This window comes from Desmodus rotundus, chromosome 6 (genome assembly GCF_022682495.2).
Source record: "Desmodus rotundus isolate HL8 chromosome 6, HLdesRot8A.1, whole genome shotgun sequence".
NCBI classification, from domain to species: Eukaryota; Metazoa; Chordata; class Mammalia; order Chiroptera; family Phyllostomidae; genus Desmodus; species Desmodus rotundus.
Genome location: NC_071392.1, coordinates 48,978,003 through 48,997,254, shown reverse-complemented (window position 1 = coordinate 48,997,254; position 19,252 = coordinate 48,978,003). Strand labels below are relative to the sequence as shown.

The 19,252-nt window shown below is 39.7% G+C and overlaps 1 protein-coding gene across 1 annotated transcript in view; it reads right to left on the bottom strand.

Moving 5' to 3' along the window:
• PRKAR2B (protein kinase cAMP-dependent type II regulatory subunit beta) overlaps positions 1–19,252 on the bottom strand; it is a 110,063-nt gene that overhangs the window by 30,857 nt on the left and 59,954 nt on the right. The gene's annotated exons all lie outside the window — the stretch shown is intronic.

Below are 19,252 nucleotides of genomic sequence, written 5' to 3'. Positions count from 1 at the left end.
TACTTTGGGGGGTAGGTTAAAAGATACAATTTTTAAGACACACCACCAAAAGAAAGTGTACCCATTTACTGTCCTATAGAGAATGTATAAGACAACTTCTCTAAACTGTACAACAGGGTTGGATGTTAATGCTTAAAATCTTTCCCAATTTAGATGAAAAAAGGATTTAAAACTTTAAAAGTTATTGCTGACCTTGAACAAGTTTCGAATGTTTATAAGCTGACTATACTTCCTCCTTTGTCCTTACGTATAAGGAATTTATGTATGTATTTGGTTTTCTTTTTGACTTATACCAATTTCTTAATACTACTGTGTCATATTTCTCACAATCATCTTATCCAGTTTGCTTTTTAACTATAATTACAAAGTTTTTATAGATATGCATATTTATATTTTTTTAATGTAGTGATACCAAGGAAGAAAATTCCCCAATGTGATTTAAATTAAAGTTAAACATCACAAAACTACCACTGGTTCTGAGCTTGGAAATCCCTTCTTAATTTGCAAGTCTAAAGATCTGTTACTTCTTTCAGTTTTTTTTAAGGCGGATCTTTTTATTGATACCTTACCCTCTAACCCGTATGAACTTAATTCTGCCATAGATATAAAAATTTAAAGAACAGAGGATAGATAACAGGCTGACAAAATGTCTTTCCAAGGGCCTCCAATGGAATCAAGAATATATCATCACTAAGAATCATATCAAGAACAGGCAGCATGGTACAGTGAACAAGAGCCTGGACTCCACTGAAGAATATTTTGAAGAATATTTTCAAAGGACTCCCGGTCAAGATGGAGGAATAGTAAACACAGTTCTACTACAACCACATCAAAATTACAACTAAACGACAGAAAAACCACAATTCAGAACTGCCAGAAATCAAGCTGAGTGCAAGTCCTTCAACTAAGGAATTAAAGAAGAAACCACAATGAGAATGGTAGGAGGGGTGGGGATACTGAACAGGATGGTCCCACACCAAACTGTGGCAGATAAAAATCAGGAGGGATAGCTCAGCTGTGGAGGTCCCCCCTGTGGAGCAAGGGGTCCCAGCCCCATACCACGCCCTCCAGCCCAGGGTTCCAGTGCCAGGAAGAGAAGTCCCCATAACTTCTGGCTCTAAAAACCAGCAGCAATTGAGGCTGAGGAAGACAGAAACTTCTGGAGTCCCAGGCAGTTCCCCTTAATGTGCCCCCAAATGAACTTACTCAGACTCACCCTCTCTGAGCCCCAGCACTGGGCAGCAGCTTGAAAGGCACCAGAGACATACAGGGAGGAACTGAATTGTCTGGCGTCAGGGTGAGGGCTAGAGGGGCAGCTTTATCCTAGACAGAAGTGCTGCCAGAGGCATTGTTGAGCCCTCCCCCCACAGAACCAGCAGGTGGGGTGCCATATCTGAGACTCCATCAACCTAGTTCACTGTTTGCCTCACCCTGGGGATTTCCAAAAGCCCACCCCCCCCCAACCTGTTTCCAGTGGCTTTTCCATACAATGGCTTATCTTGGCTCATGCTTCAAATTTGCCTAAATTTTCTCAAAAGCATCATCTGGCCTCAGCAAGCCCTGTATCTCTCCTCTCACTAAGTAGCCCCTGGCCTGGCACAAGCAGCAGCAGGCCTTGATTTACGGCTTGGCTTTGCCTGGGCACCTTTAAGCCCAGCACAAGTAGCAGCCATCTACAGATCACTCTGTAGCTTATGCAGGGTGACCCTGCGCAAGACACAAGTGGTGGCTTACATTAGCCTGCACCTCCAAGGTGGCCCCAGGGCCAGCATACCCTGTGGTCAGTTTCAGGCCACATCAAAGCACCATCACTCAACCACCTCCACAAGTGACACACTCAAGGGTTGGACTCAGCAGGCGCCAGAGCCCTGCTGAAGGAAATCCTGCTCTGTGGAACGGGCCCCTGCACAGCTGATCCTTCAAGGTGGTCGGAGGTCAGTGGTCAGTGGTCAGAGCTAGACGTTGCAGCTGATCAGTCTGGGTAAAACCCTACCGCTGACATGCCAACAGCAATCAAGGCTCAACTACAAGATGAGGGCATACAGAACACACCAGGGTGCACCTCGAGTGTTCAGCTTGGAAGATAGAGGATACTGTGCAACTGGATCCTAGTGGACACCTACTACATTAGGTCAATCTACCAAGCCTAGGAGACATGGCAGCAATACCTAATACATAGAAACAAACACAGGGAGTCTGCCTAAATGAGGAGACAAAGAAACATGGCCCAAATGAAAGAACAGAACAAAACTCCAGAAAAAGAACTAAACAAATGCAGACAAGTAATCTATCAGATGCAAAGTTCAAAACACTAGATATAAGGATGCTCAATGAACTTAGTGAGGACCTCAACAGCATAAAAAAGAACCAGACAGAAGTAAAGAATACACTAATTGGAGTAAAAGATAATCTATAGGGAATCAACATTAGAGTAGATGAAGCCCGGAATCAAATAAGCAATTTGTAATACAAGTATAAGGAATCAAAAAATATCCAATCAGAAGAGCAAAAAGAAAACAATCCAAAAAAGGTTACTTGAAGGAGCCTCAGGGACAACTTCAAGCATACCAACATTTGCATCATGGGGGTGCTGGAAGAAAAGAGCAAGAAATTGAAAACCTATTTGAAAACATAATGACAGAGAACTACCCTACTTTGATGAAGGAAATAGAAATCCAAGTTCAGGATGCACAGAGAGTCCCAAACAAGATGAACCCAAAGAGGCACATACCAAGACACATCATAATTAAAATGCCAAAGGCTAAAGTCAAAGAGAGAATGTTAAAAGCGGTAAGAGAAAAGCAGTCAGTTACCTACAAGGGAGCTCCCATAAGACTGTCAACTGATTTCTATAAAGAAACTTTGCAGGCCAGAAGGGAGTGGCAAGAAATATTTAAAGTGATGAAAACCAAGAATTTACAACCAAGATTACTCTACCCAGCAAAGCTATCACTTAGAGTTGAAGGACAGATAAAGTTTCCCACACAAGAAAAAGCTAAAGGAGTTCATCACCCCCAAAACAGTTATTATAAGAAATGCTAAAGAGTGAAGGTGGAGGAGGAGGAGGTGGAGGAGAAAAAGGAGAAGGAGAAAAAGAAGACAGAGCAGGAGAGAGGAAGGGGGAGGAGAACAACAACAAAAAATATGAACAATAAAATGGCAATCAACACCCATCTATCAATGATGGAATCTAAAAAAACAAAATCAATGAGCAAGCAGAACAGAAATAGAATCGTAGTTACAGAAAATGTCTTGATGATTGCCAGACTGGGGTGGGGAGTGGGGGGAGGGGGGAGATGGGCAAAAAAGGTGAAGCATTAAGAAATTCAAATTGGTTGTTACAAAATAGTCATGGGGATGTAAAGTAGCGCATAGAAAATATAGTTAAGGTGAGGAACCAAGATGGCGGCGTAGGTAGACACACTGCGCCTCCTCGCACAACCAGAACTGACAGAGAATCGAACAGCAAGGGGGACCAACACCAAGAAAATAGAAAATAAAAATTCATCCAGACTGGTAGGAGGGGCGGAGACGGGTACTGGGGTGGAGAGGACTCGCGTGGCTGTGGCGGGACTGAGACTGGCGGAGTGTGGGACAAATGGCGCAGGCAGTCCGAGCACTAGCAGACCCTGCGGCCCCACATTTGCACAGATAAACCCAGAGGGCCGGACTCAGAGTGGCAGAGAACAGGGCAGGCAGAGTGGCGGGTAGCACCCTGTGGCACCACATTCGCCCACAGATAAACCGGACGAACAGCGGGCAGCGAAGCAGACCGCGCAACCCAGGGCTCCAGCTCCGGGAAATAAAGCCTCAAACCTCTGATTGAAAGCGCCCCTGGGGGTTGGGGCGGCAGCAGGAGAGACTCCCAGCCTCACAGGAGAGGTTGTTGGAGAGACCCACAGGGGCCTAGAGTGTGCACAGGCCCACTTACTCGGGAACCAGCACCAGAGGGGCCCAGTTTGATTGTGGGTATGGGAGTGAAAGATTGAAACCCGGAGGAGAGTGAGGCGGGCGCCATTGCTCCCTCTCGGCCCCTCCCCCACGTACAGCATCACAGCGCAGCGACCAGCATTACCCCGCCCCCGTGAACACCTAAGGCTCCGCCCCTTAAAGTAACAGAGGAGCCAAGACAAAGAAACAAAAAAAATGGCCCAAATGACAGAACACTTCAAAGCTCCAGAAAAAATACAACTAAGCGACGAAGAGATAGCCAACCTATCGGATGCACAGTTCAAAGCACTGGTTATCAATATGCTCACAGACTTGGTTGAATCTGTTCGAAAAACAGATGAAAAAATGAAGCCTATGCTAAGAGAAACAAAGGAAAATGTACAGGGAACCAATAGTGATGAGAAGGAAACTGGGACTCAAATCAATGGTGTGGACCAGAAGGAAGAAACAAACATCCAACCAGAAAAGAATGAAGAAACAAGAACTTGGAAAAATGAGGAGAGGCTTAGGAACCTCCAGGACACCTTGAAACGTTCCAACATACAAATTATAGGGGTGCCAGGAGAAGAGGAAGAACAAAAAATTGAAAACTTATTTGAACAAATAATGGAGAACTTCCCCGATCTGGCAAAGGAAATAGACTTCTGGGAAGTCCAGGAAGCTCAGAGAGTCCCAAAGAAGCTGGACCCAAGGAGGAACACAACAAGGCACATCATAATTACATTACCCAAGATTAAATGCAAGGACCTACATCCAAGATTACTGTATCCAGCAAAGCTATCATTTAGAATGGAAGGGAAGATAAAGTGCTTCTCAGATAAGGTCAAGTTAAAGAAGCTCATCATCACCAAGCCCTTATTATATGAAATGTTAAAGGGAGTTACCTAAGAAAAAGAAGATCAAAAATAGGAACAGTAAAAATGACAGCAAACTCACAGTTATTAACGGCCACACATAAAACAAAAACGAGAGCAAACTAGGCAAACAACTAGAACATGAGGGTTGTCAATAAGGGAGTGGGAGGGGGAGAGGGGGGTAAAGGTACAGAGAATAAGTAGCATAGATGATAGGTGGAAAATAGACAGGGGGAGGGTAAAAATGGTGTAGGAAATGTAGAAGCCAAAGAACTTATAAGTATGACCCATGGACATGAACTATGGGGGGGGAATGTGGGAGGGAGGGGGTGGGCAGGATGGAGTGGAGTGGGGGGGAAATGGGACAACTGTAATAGCATAATCAATAAATATATTTTAAAAATAAATTAATTAAAAAAAAAGAAAATATAGTTAATAATAGTCTAATAACTATATATGGTGTCAGATGGTGTGAGATTTATCAGGATGATCACTTAAGTTATGTAATGTCTAACCACTAGGGTGTATACCTAAAACTAATATCATAATGTATGTCAACTGTAACTTAAAATAAAAAATAATTTAAGAAAATAATAAAGCAAAGAATGGAAAACAAAAAAAAAGAATATTATCATCATTAGTACTACTATTACCCTTATTATTCTAAAACCTGACATTAGCTTTCTCATCTCTAAGCATTGCTCTATACACCTAGGCCAGTGAGTGATTCTTAACCAGGGACAAATTTGGTCCCCAGAGGACATTTGGCAAGGTCTGAAGACATTTTGATTGTCACACCTATGAGGGCTGAGGAGGAAGCTTCTGGAAAAGGCCCAAAATGCTGCTAAACATCCTACAATGCACAGGACAGTGCTCTGCTGTACTCACCCTCCAACATGTCAATAGGTCTAAGGTTGAGAAACCCTGTCCTAGTGTATATTTTCTCATTCAGTCTCACAACAACCCTAACGCAGGTATGTCACCGCTTGACAGATGAAAGACCAGGACATACAGAGGTTATGTATCTTGGCCAGAATCACATACTGCAGTACTACAGTACCAATACTTGATCCCAGGATTGGCTGCTGACTCCAAAGCCCCCGTTCTTAGCCGTGGTTCTACACTCAATTGCTTTGATGAATTTGCCAGCACGATGCCTGGACAGCCTTCTGTCTCAGAAATCTACAAGAGACCTGTCTCTAAGGGGCAGGCTCCTATTAAAGAATCTAACTGATGCATATCACCAAAATGCCAATTTAATAACTAACTTCTTGAATCAAATAGGGAGTCAGCTTTCTACCTGCAGGAAGACCACAGAAGAAGTCAAATCACAATTAAAAGATTGCCTGGTAGAAAGGGAATGCGAAGAGAGTTTGTCAAATAAAATGAATGCTTAATGGCATCACCGGGGACAGACTGAGGCATCCACTTACACAAGAGATGATCCTGCTAATGTGGCCTAGACAATTTAATTTTGTTGGCTGCAACTCTCCTAAAAGCATGAGGACATCTCCTTCTGAAGCTGGACTCTGTAACTTTCTGTTTCCATAAATGGCCAATCTCACAGGCAGGAGTGTTACAAAATTTGAAGGACTCAGTGCAAAAACAAAGGCCCCATCTTTAAAAATTAAGATTTCAAAAGGGCAACTACAGAACATTAAACCAACATCGAGGCCCTTGTGAGTATGGGGCCTATGAATTAAGCTCTGCTAATGAGAAGAATACATTTCAGTGAGGTGATTATACAACAGGTAAGGTGTTTGGTTCTTTAAGGTAATTTATTGTAAGCATATATATCCTCTGGCCCATTAGCATTGATCTTACAATTTAATTCACAGAGGAAAATCTTAACCCTGTAATTTCTAAGTTTCAAGCACTAAACTCTGACTAAAAACCATGGGGGGTATCTATTTTTTTCCTAAATAACTTATCAATTGTTTCAGTATTATTTGCTACTTAACACCCTCCTGACTTGTGATACCTACTTTATCACATGTTTATTGTTTGGTTCTGAACTATCCAATTCATTGAACATTATTGTGCCATTTATATTAAAATGTCCTACATCATCTGTCCAAGAAATTGGGACAGAGAAGATAGGTGAAAACGAGGACCTTCTGTCCTGTTCACCAAAGGGCCTTGCACAGGGATTATGAGCTCAGGAAGTATCTGTCCAACGAATGAATGAATGAAATGTTCTATGCTCCAACTATGGTCTCCAGATAATTTGAGCTTTTCATATTCTTTCTGAAATGTATTTGCCCCATCCCTCCTGGGCAATCTGAAATCCAAGCTTGAAATGATATATAATACTTTGGTAATTACACAAAAGTGAGGGACAGAGCCTTCTTGTTTAAGTGAACCTAATAACAAGGTTTTCCTGTTATGTTGTGTATATATGTATTTGGATAATATATCAGTTATCTAGAATGGTCCAATAATTTAAGTACATTCTCACACTGCAGAGAGCATAACATACTATGGTCAGACATCTGTCAGTTTGTAAGACAGAACACGAAAGTGAGAATTACATTGACTTTGCATCTTCTGGGGCCTTGCCCTCAATCTCTTCATACAATTCAATAGATATGACAGATAGGTAAATAGGTAGGTAGGTAGGTGTAGAGAGACAGACAGACAGATACAGAGATATAGTGATACATGAGGGGTATCAAATATGTGTTATCTTTTCCAACACCACTTCTCCAGCTCTCTGACATCAACTGGGTGTCCAACAATTCAATTCAATTCTAACACCATCTACTTGAAGTTTCGTTAGATTTCACAAGGTAAAGGACTCAGTCCCACAAGACTGCCCCACCTCAGACACCAGTGCAATTCCCAGGCTACCCATACTTCTGGCCAACCAGCTACAAATTGAAGGTTCCCGCAACTCCCTACTCAGGTTTGATAATTCACTAGAATGACACAACTAGAATGACTCAAAAAAGTGCTTTTCTTACTCATACCAGTTTATTATAAAAGATACTTAAGAAGAGCCAAAAGGCAGAGAGCAAGAAATGGGGGTGGCATGGAGGGTAGCAGGTGGGGGTAGCACAGAGCCTCCAAGCTGTCTTTAATGCACCCACCACCTAGCACCTCAGTGTGCTTGTTCACCAATCTGGCAGCCATCGGAAACCTGCTTAGGGGTTTTTATGGAGGTCTCATTACACAGCCCAAGGTTGGGCTGAAAGTTTTAAGCTTCTAATCAAAGTTTGGCCTTTCTGGTAACCATCCCCCATTCTGAAGAGTCTAGGAGCTCCTCAAGAGCACACCAAAGAAACTCAGCACTGAGGAGATTCTAAGGGTTTCTGGAACTCTGTGCCAGGCATGCAGGACAAAGACCAAGTATCTTTCTTACTTACATCACACAAGGGGTTACACCAACTTCCAGGATCTTTCATGAAGCACCCACTATACTTTGTTGGTAATGCATAAAAAGCAGTACAGTCAAAACAGCTCTGCACTGGACAAGTTTACATACCCACATTAGCTTTAGCAAAGCCGACAAAACATAAGGGAACCAAACTGAACTCCATGAGCCACTGGGCCTCAGCACCTGGTGCAGAGTCTTACACATGGTACACCCTTAATAAATATTTGTTGCAAGAATAAAAAGCAAATGTAGCCTGTACAGAAACACTGCGTGCTTTAAAGGCCTTTAGCCTAGGGGGAAAAAAATGACATCTATAAAAAATATAAAATTTACTTTTCCAATGTTCTCAACACATTAAGATTTTAGCATACTTATTTAAATGATAATCAGCTTCAAATAAAGGTATTATAAAAGCACAGGTGCATCAGACAACAGAGTTCTGATTTAATATGGTTAAACTTAGCCTATTGAAGTGGAAATCCCTCCTACAATGGAAAAAAAAATTACCTTTTACAGAGATTAGTTTAAGGCACACATTCTCAGACAAGACAGTTAGGGGAGGGGTCAAAAAAGTACTTTTTTCCACATAAAGTACTGATACATATATATATGTGCACTATATATATATATATATATATATATATATATATATATATATGTATATACACACACACTATATATGTATATACACACATATACACATATATATGCACACACAGATATGCAGTGTATCTATGGTATTAAAATGTCATTGGGCACCATTAAGGGGAAAAACCTAAAAAGGAGAGGTGCCTATAAAAATAAAATTGAAAAACATTGGTATAAGAACATACTAGTTAGAGCTAAGTAGAGGGAAGAGGCAAAATGACAAGTCAATATAGTTTCCCCTTCTCCTACTGATTTACATTTCTGTCAAGGTAATTTGCTCCGTATCTTCTCTGACACAAATGTGACAATCTTGTCAACACAAGTTACCTGCCACCAAGCCAATGTCAACAGGAATTCCTAATCTGGGGTGCAGAAAATGGAGGAACTTTATTCAGGTGAACGGTTTGCAAACCAGAGAAATGTAGCTTCTGGTGGAAACCAAAACTGGGCTCCACAGAGACAAGAGGGAGAACAGTTTAAGTAGAGAGAGTTCCCACCCTGGTTCCCGATAGGTCCATTTTTATGCAAAGGATGATCCCACTTCTGGATAGGTCCATTTTTATGCAAAGGATGATTCCACCTGTGCTATCTGGTCACAAAAGCACTTTCCTGATTGGCTGGCTTCACACATTCTGACTGGTAGTTATGGAGCCACTCTGGTCAGTTCAGATGCAATGGAGATATGGCTGTGCAGTTCTGACTGAATGGGGCAGGTCTCAGCCCATTGGTCCAAAAAGGGTACCAGAAATTCCTTGATAAGGGTTGATTCAGAAGGCAGGAGGAGCACAGTACTTTTGTTTTGTAGGCTGACAGTTCAGTCTACACCTTTCCCCAGAAATACTGCATGTGAGAGGCCTCTGTGGGCAACAGCTGCTAGACTCGAGTTATGAAGTTGTGCCCAGTTAACCACAAGGAGTCCTCCTTGGCAGATATATTCCTTCTCCAAGTCCACAATTTTAAATCTGAATTCACAAAGCAAAGCATTTGGCATGTGTCCAAAAAATACAGAAGTTCACATTTTGATCCCAAATCATACTCAAGCAAAAGGACTCATAGGAAGTCTTATTTATTCATTAAAAAAAAACCCCAAAACTGTGGATGTCAGAAGAATGGTGGCATGAGAGATCCCCTTGGTCTCTCTCCTTGAAGTTTCAACAATTTCAACAGCTACAATTCAACAAAAGATTCCCCACTCAATGCATAAACACACCTGAGAGATCGCACTTTGAAACAGCTGAAGGTAGGCAAGTGGGAGTGAAGTGGAGAAACGACAATAGAGAAAAGCTGAGGTAAGCCAGCGACACAGCCCTACTACCGGGAGCTCATGGCAGGGCTCAGCCTGGAAAGGGGAGGAATCAGGTTGTGACTGGAACTCCCTTCAGCAAGGAGGAGCAAAGAGATTTGGCAAGCATTCCTGCAGGAGTGGGGAGTAGGAGCTGAAGCTGAGCCCAGAGACCTGGGCAAGAGAGAACAGCACAGAAGTTTGGCTGCAGTTTTTGGGCAGATGGCATTCTAAACAGAGGGGGAAAAAGGCACATCTGGTCACCTCGTGACCTCCCAGAGCTCTGCTCCCCCTCACCTTTGGTGTTGGGTTGTGGAGCACATTACCGGCAAACCCGAGAACTGATACTACAAAATCACTTTATTCCCTGAACAAAGAGTGCACTCTGTGACTGGGCCTGGAACTGAGGCACAAGGGGGACCACACAGTGGTCCAAGGTCACCAAAACTGGAAAGGCAAAACAACAAAGAAGCCAGCTGCATTCCCCCAGCCCACCTCACCCCACCCATCATTGCTATAGTGACGGCCGCATCTGCCTGCTGGGGATGGCACTGGGACTTCACAGATTTGGAGCCCCATTGCCCACCTTATTTCCCTGTGGGGTTGGTCACCTGGGCCCAGGGTGACCACTTCCTGGGGGAGGGAATCATTTACCCAGGGAACATCACCCCTGGTGATCCGAAAAGCCAGAGAAGTACTAGAGAGATAAAAAACTTGTGATTCAGTGCCACCTACTGGAAAATAATAGAAAGACCTCTTCATATTAATCTGTTAGAGAAGTAACACTCACACGTAGATGCCTAGACAGAGAAGTAACCCATCAAATGCCACGAATAACCAAGGTTGCAAGGCAGTTCAGAAAGAAAATGAAAAATCTCCAGAAAACAAACTATTGAAAAGGAAATATGTGATATAAATGAGAGAAAATTCAAGATTGCAATTCTGAAGCAATTCAACGAAACCGCCAACAAAACAAAAAGGCAACCTACTGAATGGGAAATGATATTTGCAAACAACAGCTCTGACAGGGGGTTAATATCCAAAGTATATAAAGAATTTATACAACTCAACACAAAACAATCTGATTAAAGATGGGCAGAGGACCTGAACAGACACTTCCCACAAGAAGACATAAAAATGACCAACAGATACCGAAAAAGATGGTCACTTCACTAGCTATAAGGGAAATAAAACTACAATGAGATACCATCCCACAACTGTTAGAATGGCTATTATCAACAAGACAAATAACAGGTGTTGGAGAGGCTGTAGAGAAAAGGGAACCCTCATTCACTGCTGGTAGGAATGTAAACTATGTTTTTCATAGCACTATGAAAAACAGTATGGCAGTTCCTCAAACAATTAAGAATAAGCATATGACCCAGCAATCCTCCTTTTGGGTATCTACCCAAAAAATTCAAACCATTTATTCACAAAGATATGTGTACCCCCTATTCATTGCAGTATTATTCAAGGTGACCAAGACATGGAGACAACCAAAGTGTCAATATCAGTAGAGGACTGGATAAAGAATATATACTATGGAATACTACTCAGCCGTAAGAAAAGATAAAATGATACCACTTGTGATAACATGAATGGAATGTGAAAATATTATGCTAAGTAACTAAGTGAGTCAGAAAAACCTAAAAACCACTATGATTCCACTCAGAGACAACAGTATGTTGGTTACCAGAGGAAAGGGGGTGGAAGGATAGTAAAGGGGGCCAAATATATGGTGACAGATTATTTGACTTTGGGTGTTGGGAAGAAAAATGTTCACTTGCAACCTATATGATCTTATTAACCAATGTCACCCCAATAAATTTAACTTAAAAAATAATTTGTGAAATGTAGGAGATAATACAAAGAATAAAAAATAATACAAAACATATATTATCATTATGTATTATGAATAAGGTGAAAATTATTTTGCCTGTATATTTTATATTACTTTAAATATTATACATAACTATGTACTGTATATAACCATCTGTTGTCTAGGAGATCACAGCCTAGAAAGCAAGACAGAAATAGAATAATCAATGATCATGTTAATGCCATGATGAAGGTAGGTACAAAGTACTGTAGGAGCATGGGACACAAAGGGGTGGCCAGCTGCTCACAGGACAGAGGAAGGACTCGCAGAAGAGACTCCTTACATAATTCATGAAGAACGGAGAGTGCTTCACTGAGAAAAAAAGGAGATTGTTTTGTTCACTGCTGTATTCTTAACACTTAGAATAATGACTGGCACACAATAAATGTTAACAAAAATGGTTGAAGAAATGAATAGTTTTTATTGGTGAGAAAAGCATTATCTTCTTTTGATCCTTAGACTAACAGAAACTGCATCTGTCAGGGTAGGCTGGCCCATACTACAGTAACAAGCATCCCCAAATCTTAGTGACAAAAAACAGAGGTTCACTTCTTGTTAAGACTATCTCAGGGCAGTGGGTAATCTGCTCCATGTGGTCTTTACTAGTAAAGACTGCAGGCTAACAGAGCTGTCACTACGTGGAATGTTACCAGTCCCCAAGGCTGTGGCAAACTGCCGACTGGCTCCTGACGGGGTCAAGATGTGGCACCCCAAAACACAGCCCCTTGGCATAATGACTATCTTAAGCTGAAGGCATCTGAGAAAACAGCTAAAGCAGGAAGGTGACCCTTCTTCCCTAAAAGCAGGAGATAAACCTCTGATCTCAAAGGTACTCTTTCTCCCTCTACCAGGAGGAAGGGAGACATCCTTACCACTGGAGACAGGGAACTTAAGAGCTGAAAAGGCCGTATAAACAAACCTTGCTACTTCTTCATCATTTAATACCCAAAGCCCAACCCGTCTTGTCAATTCTCACACATTTATTGTTTCTTTGTCTGACAGGCATAAAAAAAGCTTCCTGCTTCAATCACTTCTTTGGGGCTTCATTTTCCTGTGAAGGCTCTCATATATATGTAAAAAAATTCCATAAAATTTGTATATTTTTCTCCTGTTAATCTTATGTCAGTTTAATACTTTGGCCTAGCCAGAGACCCAAAGAGGGAACAGAATTTTCTCTCCCCTGCACTCCTAAAGCTTCTACCTGGAAATGACAGGTCACTTCTGCCAAGAAGGAATATATGTCACATTTTATGCAACAAGTGACATGGCCATTCCTAACTTCAAGGAGACACAGAAGTATAATCCTACCATGTGCTCAGAGAAGAGAAAACCAGGACATTGTGAAGAGCCCTAATGACCAAAGAAACCACCTGACAGCCCTAAACCCAAGGTTTCCTCTCAGGAAGGGAATAAAGGGAGCACTGAACTCGACCTCACAGCTTACTTAAAAACAAAGAAGAAAATTCTTAACTTAAAAATCTTCAGAGTAAGGTTCATAAACTCTGAACAGAATCATTACATTTTTTTTAAAACTGCCTTTCAAATAGTAAATGAATATTCAAAGATTTAATTTATAACTTAATATATTCCTGCATCAAACTATAAACTATTATAATCTGTTGTGTTGCTGTCTACATTTCAGCTACAAAAAAAGCAATATATATATCATGTGCCTGTCTTGCAGAAATGTTGGCAGGCTTCACTAAATAGTATTTTTAAAGTATATTTTATTGATTGTTATTACAGTTGTCCCAATTTTTTTCTCCCCTTAATTCCCCTCCACCCTGCACACCCCCCACCCTCCAGTATACCCTCTCCCCTTAGTTCATGTCCATGGATTGTACATGTAAGTCCTTTGGCTTCTCTATTTCCTATGCCATTCTTAACCTCCCCCTGTCTATTTTATGCCTACCTATTATGCTTCTTATTCCCTATACCTCCATTCTCCCTAAATAGTACTTAAATAGATCATCTATGTTCATGTCAGCAGAATTTTACTAAAAAGATTTTAGTTAAGACTACATAACTCTGCCTTGTACAAATGGTAGAAAAACATTTTCCAGTTAATCTACTTTGTTCTACCTCTCCACGAGGTTATCAATGGGGCCTTAAGAATCAGCCCTTCATAAACCACCTCTGGTTCTCTAAAGAATTGTTTTAAACTTTACTCAGGTAGGTTCCTAAATCATCCCAGATATATAATTACCAATCTTAAAAAAACCACTGATAATTTTTTCCCGCTACTTCCAGTATAAAACATTCCACTGTCTCGTATTTCAGATACACTCTATTAAATATTTCACTAAACTGCCCTGACTCATTACAAAAACATTGTCTTTGTTGCACTTTAACGAAAGGTATTTTGAGTAAGACTGCGTAATTTACCAGTTCCTTTCTGTGTTTATATTTTTTTTCCCTTTTATTGTTGACAGTAACACACGTTCCCATTACCCTCTCCTATACCCACCTCCACCTATGTCCCAAGTCCCCTTCCCTCTGGCTGTCCCCACATTGTGGCCTATGTCTATGAGTTATGAATATATGTTCTTTAGTTAATTCCTTCACGTTCTTTCATGCAGTCCACCTCTCTCCCCAGTCCTCCAAAAGCTGCCAGTCTGTTCCATGTGCCCATGTTTCCGTTTCTATTTTGTTTGACAGTTTATTTTGTTCATTAGATTCCACATGTATGTGAGGTTATATGCTATTTGTCTTTCTGACTGGCTCATTTCACTTAGCATAGTAATCTCCAGGTCCGTCCATGTTGTCACAAAAGGTGAGATTTCCTTCTTTTTTACGGCTGGGTAGTATTCCATTGTGTAAATGTCCCATAGCTTTTTTATCTACTCACCTATTGATGGGCACTTGGGCTGTTTCCAGATCTTGGCTATTGTAAATATTGCTATGAACACAGGGTTGCATATATTCTTTTGAACTGGTGTTTCAGGATTCTTAGGCTATATTCCCAGAAGTGGGATCACTGGGTCAAAAGGCAGCTCCAATTTTAATTTTTTGAGGAAACTCCATACTGTTTTCCACAGTGGCTGTACCAGTCTGCACTCCCACCAACACTGCAAGAGTTTCCTTTTCTCCACATCCTCACCAACACTTGCTGTTTGTTGATTTATTTATGATAGTCATTCTGGCAGGTGTGAGGTGATACCCCATTGTGGTTTTAATTTGCATCTCTCTGATGACTAGTGATGCCGAGCATCTTTTCATATGTCTGCTGGCTATCTATATGTCCTCTTTGGAGAAGTGTCTAGTCAGGTCCTTTGCCCATTTTTTTAATTGGACTGTCTGTCTTCCTGGTATTGAGTTGTAGAAGTTCTTCACATATTTTGGAAATTAACTCCTTATCTGAACTATCAATGGCAAATATGTTCTTCCATATAGTGGGTTCCTTTTTCATTTTGTTGATGGTTTTCTTTTGTGGTGCAAAACCTTTTTAGTTTGATATAGTCCCCCCCTTTTTTTATTTGTTCCTCCATTTCCCTTGCCCTAAGAGACATATCAGCAAAAATACTGCTCTGAGACATATGAGGTTTTATTACCTATGTTTGCTTCTAGTATTTTTTACGGTTTTATGGCCTACATAGAAGTGTTTTATTCCTTTGAGTTTATTCTTATGTATAGTTTAAGTTGGTGATCTAGTTTAAATTTTTTTTTACATATACCTGCCCAATTTTCCCAACACCATTTATTGAAGAGATGGCCTTCCTTTGACAAACATTAATTGACCATAAAGGTGTGGGTTTATTTCTGGGCTCTCTGTTCTGTTCCATGATCTAACTATGTGTCTGTTCTGACACTAGTATCATGCTGTTTTTGTTACAATGGCCTTGTAGTATAGTTTAATATCAGGTATTCTGATCTCTTCTACATTGGTTTTCTTTCTCAAGATTGTTGATGCTATTCGGGTCTTTGTGATTCAATATACATTTTTGGAATATTTGCCATTGGTATCTTAATAGGAATTGTGTTGAATCTATAGATTACTTTGGGTAGTACTGACATTTTAATGATGGTAATTTTTCCAATCCATGATCACAGTATATGCTATTTGTATTTTCCTTAATTTCATTTTCAATGTACTCTTAATTTTCCAAGTACAGGCCTTTTATCTCCCTGGTTAAATTTCTAGGTACTTTATTTTTTTGTTATAATAGTAAATGCGATTGTGTTTTTATATTTCTAAAAACAATTTTCTTCTACCTGTATACCACTGCTCTATAAGTGACTATATAATGAAGAACCATTCACATCTTACAAACCATCATGTTCAAGATACTATTGGGTCAACGTCACTGAGACGCATAAATAAGTAGCAATAGAGCTTCTGACAAATGACAAAGTGTTCATTTGTTTTTTCTCTATTATTAAAGCTACAGAAAACAGAATATTCTTTAACCTGTTTCAAAAAATGTACAAATTTTTCTTCAAAGCTTCCTCCAAAGAAAAAACAAAGCCCTAACTATGCAGAACCCATGTACATGTAATTTTTTATTCTATACTTGGATTCCAATGTATTTAAAAACTTTAGTTATGAAGTATATGAACTCATTCATTGCGTCTATCTGCAATTCATTTTCTTTCCACTACATGAGCTACACTTATGCATTCAGTCTATAAAACATCCATCGCCTCTTTTTATAATTAACTCGTTTATAAGGAATATGGCAGTTTATAGGACAAACCACTCAGTAGGTTTATACAGAAAGCATGTCAGTATGGAATGTACCTGTGAGGGTGAATCCAGAACCCAAAGGCTCAACTACTAGACGTAATTCTATTGTTCATACACTTTGAGAAGCCTGTGGGATTCAGAGAACGGAGGATACACCATGAGCCCTCTTTCTCTCTCACAAAGAACAGTGATCCCCATAGCTACTAATGTTCCTTTCATCAGTAAGGATATAAGAAAGTGAACAATGTGTGAGATCCAAGATAGGGAAAGTACATGCAATCAAAGGGCCTATTTTTTTGATATTTTCTAAATAATTCATTCCAAGTAAATTTTCTTTTTTATTGTTATTCAATGACAGTTGTCTGCATTGTCTCCCCATCCTAAACTAAATTTTCTTAAAGAGAAAGTATAAAAACTTACAAATGACCAAGAATCAGATAAGTAGATAAAATACAAAGAACGTGAAGAATAACTCGGAGAATAAATTTGGATAACCATTAACATTTTAAAGCCTGCTGCTAATCACTACGATTCCTCACTGAAATTCTCCAGAACTATTAAACAGTGAACAGTAAGTGGACCATCTGTGTTAGAGGACACGTAACAGAAATTATGATGTGCTTTGCTGAAAAGGGTCTAGTAAGGATTTCTGAGCATTGCATTTGATGGTTATAGGTTTTCAGAAATTAATAGCCAAGAAGAAATCAAAAAAGAATTCTGATCCTTTGATTAAAAACACCAACAGCTTCCCAAGAATTTTTGCAAATGCTCTAACAGTTCAGATAATGTGATCATCTCATGGCATTTTATTTTGGTCTGAGGACTTGAATCGCATTAAAGTAATATGAATATAAAAACTGATAATAAGTAATATACCCACATTTATCAAAGTACAATTTTGCCCTTCATATGCAGTAAAGCTAGAGCTCTTAAAGCTTCTGAATAACTGTTTGCTGATTTTCAGACTTATGTGCCTAACATGTACCTGTAAGAAAAGTATAGGAGCAGAATCACAACAGGGATTTCCATAATTTATTAATAAGCTTTCAGAACCAGTACCATTTCACCAGATGGTTCTGGGACGCTAAATACGGACTTAAGTATAGCCAGAATGATAGGAAAATAGCTTAGTCAATTTTTGGCTTCTAGGTTTAGTAATAAAACTACCAAACGTGAACATTTGGGCAACATATTTCAATCAAAGCTCTCTATGTGATCATCAGAAATCTAAAAAGAATTTCAATGCTATTTTAGGAAAATATGGCCAAATTGTGACAGAACAACACACATCAATAACCAGAAACAAATACACACACACAGATGAATGCAATTCAGTCAAGCTTTCTCATTAAGTGAATTCAAAAGACATAAATCCGTGTAAGTAGCCTGGATTTTCTTGGATACAATTTCCATTTCTATTTTTTAAAGGGAAACTTTTTTAAAAAATCAAAATTTGCAAGGTGATAAATGACAATGAATTTAAATGAAATTTTAATTAAAAAGAAAAATGATATCAAGACAGTAAGATAGGAGATGTGGAAATAAAACAGCAATTAAATACAAGGCCCAGCAGAAGTATAATGCCTGCTTGAGTGTGGTTGGTAGGATAATAATATGGGTGTAATAATTTATAGTTTTAATTTGAACATTTCACCTAAAATGTCATACAATGTGTTTGAGTGTGATACAGAATTACATGCTTATGATTTTGTAATAAAAGATTTTGTAACAAATAGGGGCATTATTTGTGCTGGAACCTGTATTTTAAATCTCATAAATGAACCAAGTTAGTTTTTTAATAACACCCACTTTTAGAAGGGGCACATAGATTAGAACGAACTTTGTCATACAATGCTGGTGAAATGCTAAACTAGGAGTGGGGTTAGAGATGGAGAAATCAGTGTGAAAATATTAAAAGCCTTGAAAACGTTCCTGTCACAGCATGGATGGACCTGGAGAATATTATTCAAGTGAAATAAGCCAGTCAGAGAAAGAAAGTGCTAATATGATCTCACTCACATGTGGAACATAATGAACAAACTGAACTAACAAGCAAAATAAAGACAGACTCACAGAGAGCGGCTGACAGTGGAGGATGGGGAAAGCTTGGGGTGGGGAAAGGCTTGGGGGGCCAGGAATTAGGCAAAAAAGAGAACTCATGGACATGGACAACAGTGTGGTGACTGCGGGGGAAGGGGAGTAGGTGAAGGTGGAAGAGGGTATGGGTGATAAATGGAGATGGAAAAATGTAAAATAAAAAATGAATTAAAAAATATATTTAAGCAAAAAAAAAGAAAAAATGTCCATGTCCAACTCAGCAAGTGATCTTCAAGTAATTTGATCTAAAGAGATGACAGTTGAAAACAGAAACCTCAGTTCCAAAAATAAACAATAAATTATGCTAGCTATCCATACATACTGTTGATATACTGTGCAGCTACTTAAAATTTATTTTATAAGCATATCTAATGACAAAGGCAAACGGTCACCAAATCTTACTAGTTTGGGGTTTCTTTTTAAAGCAGGTTTCAAAGCAGGTGAATGATTTGAGCCCACATACAGTATGCATAAGTCTGAT